This window comes from Malus sylvestris, chromosome 1 (assembly GCF_916048215.2).
Source record: "Malus sylvestris chromosome 1, drMalSylv7.2, whole genome shotgun sequence".
NCBI lineage: Eukaryota > Viridiplantae > Streptophyta > Magnoliopsida > Rosales > Rosaceae > Malus > Malus sylvestris.
The window spans coordinates 808279-817427 of NC_062260.1; the positions used below are offsets into that span (position 1 = coordinate 808279).

At 37.9% G+C, this 9149-nt stretch overlaps 1 long non-coding RNA gene across 1 annotated transcript; it reads right to left on the minus strand.

Moving 5' to 3' along the window:
* Positions 1 to 431: 431 nt before the first annotated feature.
* LOC126619285 (uncharacterized) lies at positions 432 to 8341 on the minus strand. Its single transcript, XR_007622017.1, has 2 exons — positions 8062 to 8341; positions 432 to 591 (listed from the first exon to the last, which is right to left on the minus strand). It is a non-coding gene; the product is annotated as an uncharacterized LOC126619285 (long non-coding RNA).
* Positions 8342 to 9149: the final 808 nt, after the last annotated feature.

Below are 9149 nucleotides of genomic sequence, written 5' to 3' on the forward strand. Positions count from 1 at the left end.
TAACTCGATTTCCAGTTACTACTTCATTGAATTATGAATGACAATGCTCCAAATTAATCGTGACATCACTAATTAACTCTCAGATTTTCCTTGTTTTATTGGATTGGATGACATCATTCGACAACCCAAAACATTCTTCTAAAGTTCCCTACATGACATCATAATAGAGATACAATCAAAGATCATTACGTTTAATGAAAATCATAAGCATTGACAAAGCACTTGCAACTATGGCATCATGTCACTCATGCTAGGAATTGAACTTAACGCGATCGTTTATAAGTGACCTTCACTACATGTGAATATAAGTTTGTAACGATTATGTGAAACTTCCTTATATTCTAGCAACAGATTTATGAATGCCAATTAAGTGTCGACCCTTAATTAACAAATACAAATAAGTTATCAATCAAATAGTTAAGCCAACTGCATTTACGATTCAAGAGTTCATAACTGGAATTTATCAAATCATATTACACACATAATCATGGCTTTGAAATCACCCCTAGCCAAGAGGGGTTTAGCCACTCATATTCACAACAAAACAAAAGAAAATGAATTTAAACATTGGAAACAAAAGAAAGAAAACACCTAAATACTCCAACGATCCAAGTTGGACAGCAAGCACGTCCAAGCACTTTCCTTCCCTTCCTTTTCTACGGCACAAGGTGTTGGTAAATGTTTGAAGGTTTGTTTGTATGGAGGAATGGATGTGTTTGGATTGATATCTCTCCCCCTTTATGAAGGGTGGATGAATGTATTTATAGGCTAGGAAGAGGATGTAGTGGGTGGTGGTAATGAGTGGATGTGTTGGGTGGTTGAAATGAGTGGATGTAGTGGTAGGTGAATGTGTTGGGTTGTTGTAATGAGTGGATGTGTTGGGTGAAATGAGTGGATGTAGTGGTAGATAAATGTGTTGGGTGGTTGTAATGAGTGGATGTATTAGGTGAAATGAGTGTATGTAGTGGTAGGTGAATGTGTTGGGTGAAATGAGTGGATGTAGTGGTAGATAAATGTGTTGGGTGGTTGTAATGAGTGGATGTATTAGGTGAAATGAGTGTATGTATTGGTAGGTGAATGTGTTGGGTGAAATGAGTGTGCTAAAATGGTTATTTATAGGGAGAGGATGATGCACAAACTTCAATTTTCGTCCATTCCTTTTGCTCCAAGCATAAGCTATCCATTCCATGCCCAAAAATGCTCCAAAATGCTCCAAAATGCACTTCTTTGCCACATTAACCCTTTGGACCTACAAACACACGAAAATAGCTTAAAATACATAATTAACTAAGAAATAACAACATAAATGAATAAGAACAAGCTAACTTAGTCGCATAAATATGCTCCTATCAAATTCCCCCACACTTAGCTTTTGCTAGTCCTCGAGCAAAACAAACGAAACAAACGAAACAAACAAAACACAACCTTGACCTTCCAACATTTGCCTCAGGGATTTTTAATGAAACATGACATGTTAAAAATCATCATTCCCACAGATTTTGGACATCTTTACACTTGAGCACATATTTAATCACAGTCACCACTTACTAGTTCACAATTAACCAATTAAAATAATGTTTTGAATGTAGTAACATGCCTTAGAGAATTTGCTCAATTTCTTACAAGATACTATCTATTTTCACACACATTTTCTGACTACACACCCTGCACTAGTATATGTGAGAAGATTAATGTTAACACGAAAGACTAGGACTCACATATGTTATAACAAAGGAAGCAATTTTCTGGAGTTATTAAGCATGTTTAGATATGATCTCATGAATGGAATGCTACTACTTAGATGCGAGAACCAGTGACACCATATGCTCATACCAATTTCGAACTCCACAAATTGAAACACATAACACTTAAGATTGAAGTCAAGGGTTGTAACAGGGCTTGGGGGTATGGCTAACAAAGAAATGATAGGGATAACAAACATTCTTAAAAAAAGCAATGAAATAGACACTTGGAATTCACTTTAGAATGCAGAATCAACTTTTAAATACAAAGGGAAGATTCATGCAACAATTAGGGCCGAATTCAATGTTTTGGACCCTTTTTTAACAAACTTTTTTTCTTTTCGCTCTTTTTTTTTTCTTTTCTACACGTGCCTTATTAAGGACTTTGGCACACACACACACACAAGAATCACTTCCCCCACACTTGCTTTCTGCAATGCATTGATCAAAAAGGAGTTCATTTTAAGTCATGTTTTACTATGCTTCAAGAACAAGGGTATGGATGGTCCTAAAACTAGGCTTGGTAAGGATAGTGTGGATTAACAAAGAACATAGGCTTAACAAGGCTCAACGGGGTTAAACTTAAACACATAATGAAATAGGGGCACGACAATTTGGCTTTGGTGGTCACTACACAACTTCATCTTGATTATGTGTTATGCAAATCAAAAGCATGCTTGGAATGAAATAGGAATGAGTTCTAGCATTTGGAACTAAATGATGAAACGCCTTCTAAGTAGCAACCAAGCAAAGAATAATGAGATCATGCAACGACTTTAGGAAACAATGATGCACAGATTATTCACTCTCCAAATAAACGTTTAGGCTCAAGTCTCACAAGGTTGTAGTGTTCATTTGAGTTCCTTCCTTCAAGCATGTTACAAAAACTGATTTTTCCTTTATGATTTCATGTGAATTCATAAATTATAACCACAACCAAGCATACACCAAAGAGTAAATCAAATTTTTATCCATGTGTATAACTCTCTTTAACAGTCATGTAATTAAAAACCAAATCCTCATCATTGTGTTGGAAGGTACCCTAAGACACAAATAAACACACAAAAACAACTCTTTTTGGGTTTTTCAAAACAATTTTTCAAATTTTTATGAGATTTTCGGATTTTTATGTCAAAACACACTAAAACACTCCAAAACAGCTTAAAAACACTTAAAAAAAACAGCAAGGAACAACACTAGAAGTAATGGGTGATAAACTCCTACGAATTTCATGCAAAACAATAGTTACCCCCTACACTTAAATCAAACATTGTCCTCAATGTTTTAAGCATAAACTCACACAAAAACAAGCAAACAATCAAACAACGAATAAACATGACAAGTATAGCAAAGTAAAAACCAGATAGAGTAGAGTTTAAGAACGCAAATCTGGTTTTGGAGATAGATGATCTTGTTGACTTTCCACAGCGTTGATCTTGAACTGGTTTGGAATTCTGAGCGAGGAATATGAGAGTTCCCTGATTTGATTGTGCAGTCTGCATTCTTCTCTGCTTGTTTCTTCTGCATAGCAGGTAGGCACGAGGTAAAGGTGTTGGTCTGTTTCTTTCTTCAATCTTTCCAAGTGCCCAACTCTTGCTTTCTTTCTCCTTGTCCCTAGCTGAGGATGAATTGGTAAATTGTCTCCACATGCTTCGAGGTATCATTTTCACTTCCCTTATCTGTTCCCCAGGCAGATGTGGTAGACGAAGAGGAAGCATAAGATGATGAAGATGAGTACTCGAGAGCAAGGCTAGGTAAGCAATCAGGAAGGGGTTCCAGGCAGTCAATTCCAGATCGAAAGATTGATACCAAGTGCTGGCTGATTGCTCTCTTTCTCCTTGTCCTAAAACAAAGACAAGGAGAAGGACATGGAGAAAGCATGATATGAGATACTCTTGCTTTCAACCTTCATGATATGAAATACTTTTGCTTTGGATGAGTTGTTTGCAGAGGTACCCCAAGGAATTAGGAACACTGAGTGACTCGAGAGGGTGTGTTGGAAAGGCATTTTCTGAGAAGAATGGGGGTTATGTATGTCTGCCTTGCAATTGAGGGTGAAGGATGACATTTATAGGAATTAATAACTGTTACTATTCTTTCACTTTTATCAGCAACCGTTGGATGATTTAATAGTAAACTTCACGTGCTTTCTACTTCGATAGATTGCCCGTAATTTTCGTAAAGCTAACTCTACAAGTGACAGATGTTGACACGTTGGGAAAAGCAGATGGTTGGAATCGGCGCTTCGACAAACTGCCCGTGATATTCGCAAAGCCTACTCTGCATGTGACAGATGTTGACACGTCTGCAAAAGCAGATGGTTGGAATCGGCGCTTTGACAAACTGCCCGTGATTTTCGCAAAGCTTACTCTACATGTGACAGATGTTGACACGTCTGCAAAAGCAGATGCCTCTCCGATATCTGGAATTGCCTCTTCGATCTCTGAAATCCCGTCGAGTTGCATGTGACAAGTGCAGACAAATCTGGAAAAGAAGATTGGCCGTGGTTTCTGAGCAAGCTCAGCTTTTGAGAAAGCTAGCACCTCCTTGATTTTTTTTTAGTTGGCCTTTTCGATTTCTGAGCTCACCTCTTTGATCTCTGAAATCCCATCGAGTGCTGATTTTTATAGAGGTACGCAGGATGTTCAAAGCACACTTGAATTTCTGCCTGTAAAAACTCTCTTCTTGCACTTTTACGATCTTGACTTGTCCGGCCTCTTCTTTCTTTAACACCTGTGAAAATGTCTGGCCCCTCCGACCATTATTTTGACTTGAACCTTGGTGAAGAGGCAGTCCCGCCTTCTCCAGACAACATATGGCGCCCATCCTTCATATCCCGTACTGGTCCTCTTACCGTTGGGGATTCGGTGATGAAGAATGACATGACCGCTGTGGTGGTGGCCCGGAACTTTGTCACTCCTAAAGATAATAGACTACTTTCCAGACGGTCTGATGAGTTGGCTGTTAAGGAGTCTCTGGCTCTTAGTGTGCAGTGTGCGGGTTCTGTGTCCAATATGGCCCAACGCCTATTTGCTCGAACCCGTCAAGTTGAATCATTGTCGGCTGAAGTGATGAGTCTCAAACAGGAGATTAGAGGGCTCAAGCATGAGAATAAACAATTGCACAAGCTCGCACACAACTATGCCACAAACATGAAGAGGAAAATTGATCAGATGCAGGAATCTGATGGTCAGATTTTACTTGATCATCGGAGGTTTGTGGGTTTGTTCCAACAGCATTTGCCTTCGTCTTCTGGGGCTGCACCGCGTACTGAAGCTCCAAATGATCAACCTCCGCTGCCTCCTTCTTCTGGGGCTCCGCCGACTGCTGAGGCTCCGCCGACTACTGAGATTTCTCCTAAGCAACCTTTGTGAAGGCTCCCTCTTGTAATTTCCTGCTTAATGTTCCTTTTTTTTCATGAAAATGAATGTAAGAATATCTTGCATATCTGTCAATGTTTCAAAAATAAACCTACACCCAAAAATAATTAAATAAACAACAAAAATAAAAAATGACAATCATGGCAAAATAGAAATGCAGAAAATGGAAGGTTTTTAGAAACGCAAAACTGATTGTAGATCGATTCATAGATCTTCCTTTTTTGAATACATGGGTCTCCCAAGAAGCGCTTTCTTTAACGTCATGCAGCCGGACGATACCTCCCGTCACATTCCCCTAGGTTCCATGGAAGTGATCTTCGAATGGAAGGTGATATTTGAAGTGATCTGGCAATGGTGTAAATTCTAGTGTGGGTGCCACTTTTTGAAAGTTTCAAGGATATTGGACTTGGCCAGATTGAATGTGATGGTTGGGACTTGTCCCGTGTCATAAAATTCAACTTCTTTAGGAATGGTTGTCTCAAGCACATCCTCTTTGATGCATTTTACATCTTCTCCAGCCACTACTTTCTCTTGAATCATTCTTCTTGGTGTACAAAGTCCTTTGAACATTTCAACACAATCTGGAACTTGATTTGTTGCACCAAGAATTGGAATATCATTTTGCACCTTTGGGAAGGCTTCCACGATGTCTTTTTCACTCTCTTCTTTCTTGGGAATCAAAAACCTACGAGGAAAAGGGACGTTCAGAGGAATAACATTAGAATGAAATGAAATTGGGACGTCCTTACTTGTGGTGGGTGGTTTAGAGGGCTTAAGGGGCTGCGGCAAGGGTTGTTCTACCCTTTCCGTGTGTATGTCTTCTTCCTCCTCCTCAATCAGCAGCTCCTCATCCACTTCTAGGCTATGTTTGGATGTTTTGGGTTCACCTCCAACCTCCATAGCACTTCCCAAAGTGATAGCATCATGGATTTCAAAATCTTCCTTCAAATTTTCAATAGTTGAGTTGGAGAGTTCACTTTGCTCTTGAATTTGTGCCGTGAACTCCATAATCTCTCCAAGTTGATTTTTCAATTCGCTCATCTCCTTAGCTTGATTGAGCATAGTTTCATTTTGATTTTGCTGCCCCTGCACCAAAGAGGTTAGTAATTGAAAAATTTGATCACTATCCGTGGACATACTTGAATTTGATTGGAATTGTTGTAGGGGAAGTTGTGGTGGCTGCATAGGTGTTAAATAAAACTCATCAGATTGCTGCCAATATCCATCTTGTTGAGCCTCCTTGGTTTGATTTTGTGAGCCCTGCACCAAAGAATTTATTTCATCAAAAATTCGATCATAATCTATTGATGAACCTGAGTTTGATTGAGCATATTGTATATGAGGTTGTGATGGCTGCATAGGTCTTGAATGGAACTCCTTTTCTTGTTGCCAATATCCATCTTGTTGGAATTGTTGAGGTTCTATGTAATCTAAATAATCTCTCCAATCCAAATTGTAAGCGTTGGAAAACATGTTGTCCCATGATTGGCTATGGCCTTGATAACCCCAATCATCTTCATTCACAGCGAATTGAGAATATTGCTGAATTGGATATCCTTGCCCATATGACACACCACATGTAGGGACACTTTGCACTGTGGTCCTTTCGGCATATTGTGACAATTGAGAAGTAAGTTCTGCCAATTGAGCTTGAATGGTAGAAAAATCCATGTCTTACTTCTCTAGTATCTAAAATCAAGGAAACAAAACTAAATCAAATATCAAAAGTAAAACAAAAATAAAAAATAAAATAAAAAAAAAAACAAACAAACAAACAGAAACAAAGTCAGTAACTAAAAACAAAAGACACGAAAATAAACAAAAAGAAATAACAAGGGATTAGCAAAGTTGCTAATCCCCGGCAACGGCGCCAAAATTTTGATGCGAAAATTATCTTAACACACAAATTTAACCATCTTTTGACAATTGTAGTACAAGTATAAGTAGGGATCGTTCTGGACCGGGGATTAGGAGGGCTTGCTAATAACCTCTAAACTGACTCAAAAACATAAAACTAAACTTAAAAATACTTAACAAGACTCACAAGACTTAAAGCAAACTTAAAATACTCAGAACAACTTAAAACAACTAAATAAACTTAAACTAGATACTAGGAATGACTTTGGATGAAAATTAACTTTTACTTGAATCAAAACATTTAAAAACACGAATTAAAACATATTATAAATAATTAGACACACTAAAGTAAAGAGGGGATTGAGTTTTGGACGAAGTTGAAACTAACAAACAAGTATGAAAAACTAGACAGATTGTAAAACAAATTTGAGAAATAAGATGATGGATGGGATAGCTAGAGGTTTTTTCTCCATACATGACATGTATGCAAATAACTCGATTTCCAGTTACTACTTCATTGAATTATGAATGACAATGCTCGAAATTAATCATGACATCACTAATTAACTCTCAGATTTTCCTTGTTTTATTGGATTGGATGACATCATTCGACAACCCAAAACATTCTTCTAAAGTTCCCTACATGACATCATAATAGAGATACAATCAAAGATCATTACGTTTAATGAAAATCATAAGCATTGACAAAGCACTTGCAACTATGGCATCATGTCACTCATGCTAGGAATTGAACTTACCGCGATCGTTTATAAGTGACCTTCACTACATGTGAATATAAGTTTGTAACGATTATGTGAAACTTCCTTATATTCTAGCAACGGATTTATGCATGCCAATTAAGTGTCGACCCTTAATTAACAAATACAAATAAGTTATCAATCAAATAGTTAAGCCAACTGCATTTACGATTCAAGAGTTCATAACTGGAATTTATCAAATCATATTACACACATAATCATGGCTTTGAAATCACCCCTAGCCAAGAGGGGTTTAGCCACTCATATTCACAACAAAACAACAGAAAATGAATTTAAACATTGGAAACAAAAGAAAGAAAACACCTAAACGCTCCAACGATCCAAGTTGGACAACAAGCACATCCAAGCACTTTCCTTCCCTTCCTTTTCTACGGCACAAGGTGTTGGTAAGTGTTTGAAGGTTTGTTTGTATGGAGGAATGGATGTGAAGATGAATGGATGTGTTTGGATTGATATCTCTCCCCCTTGATGAAGGGTGGATGAATGTATTTATAGGCTAGGAAGAGGATGTAGTGGGTGGTGGTAATGAGTGGATGTAGTGGTAGGTGAATGTGTTGGGTGGTTGAAATGAGTGGATGTAGTGGTAGGTAAATGTGTTGGGTTGTTGTAATGAGTGGATGTGTTGGGTGAAATGAGTGGATGTAGTGGTAGATAAATGTGTTGGGTGGTTGTAATGAGTGGATGTAGTGGTAGATAAATGTGTTGGGTGGTTGTAATGAGTGGATGTATTAGGTGAAATGAGTGTATGTAGTGGTAGGTGAATGTGTTGGGTGAAATGAGTGTGCTAAAATGGTTATTTATAGAGAGAGGATGATGCACAAACTTCAAATTTCGTCGATTCCTTTTGCTCCAAGCATAAGCTATCCATTCCATGCGCAAAAATGCTCCAAAATGCACTTCTTTGCCACATTAACCCTTTGGACCTACAAACACATGAAAATAGCTTAAAATACATAATTAACTAAGAAATAACAACATAAATGCATGAGAACAGGCTAACTTAGTCGCATAAATATGCTCCTATCACATTGTAACATAATTAAGTGACAATTGATGGATTGAAACCCTTAAGTTTAGATTTAATAACTTAACATGATGCAGATTTAATAAAAAAAAAAAAAAAATCTTGGCGTGAAGATGGCGATATAGGAAGAGTGTTGGCAATAGAATGTGTGAATGCAAAATCGTAAAGAGAGAAAGCTAGAAATATTTTGACTGATCGCTATTGTTAGTGCAAGTGTTATAGATTGAATTTGAGGAGTGTATTATGTTTTGCTAACTGTACTGGGTCTCTGCTTGCAAGTTGAGCAGCGAGGGTAGCTGCGATTTCTGCAGCTCTGGAAATAGGAGCATCAAGCTTTACAGGCCAATCTCTAGATTATAACGTAGAT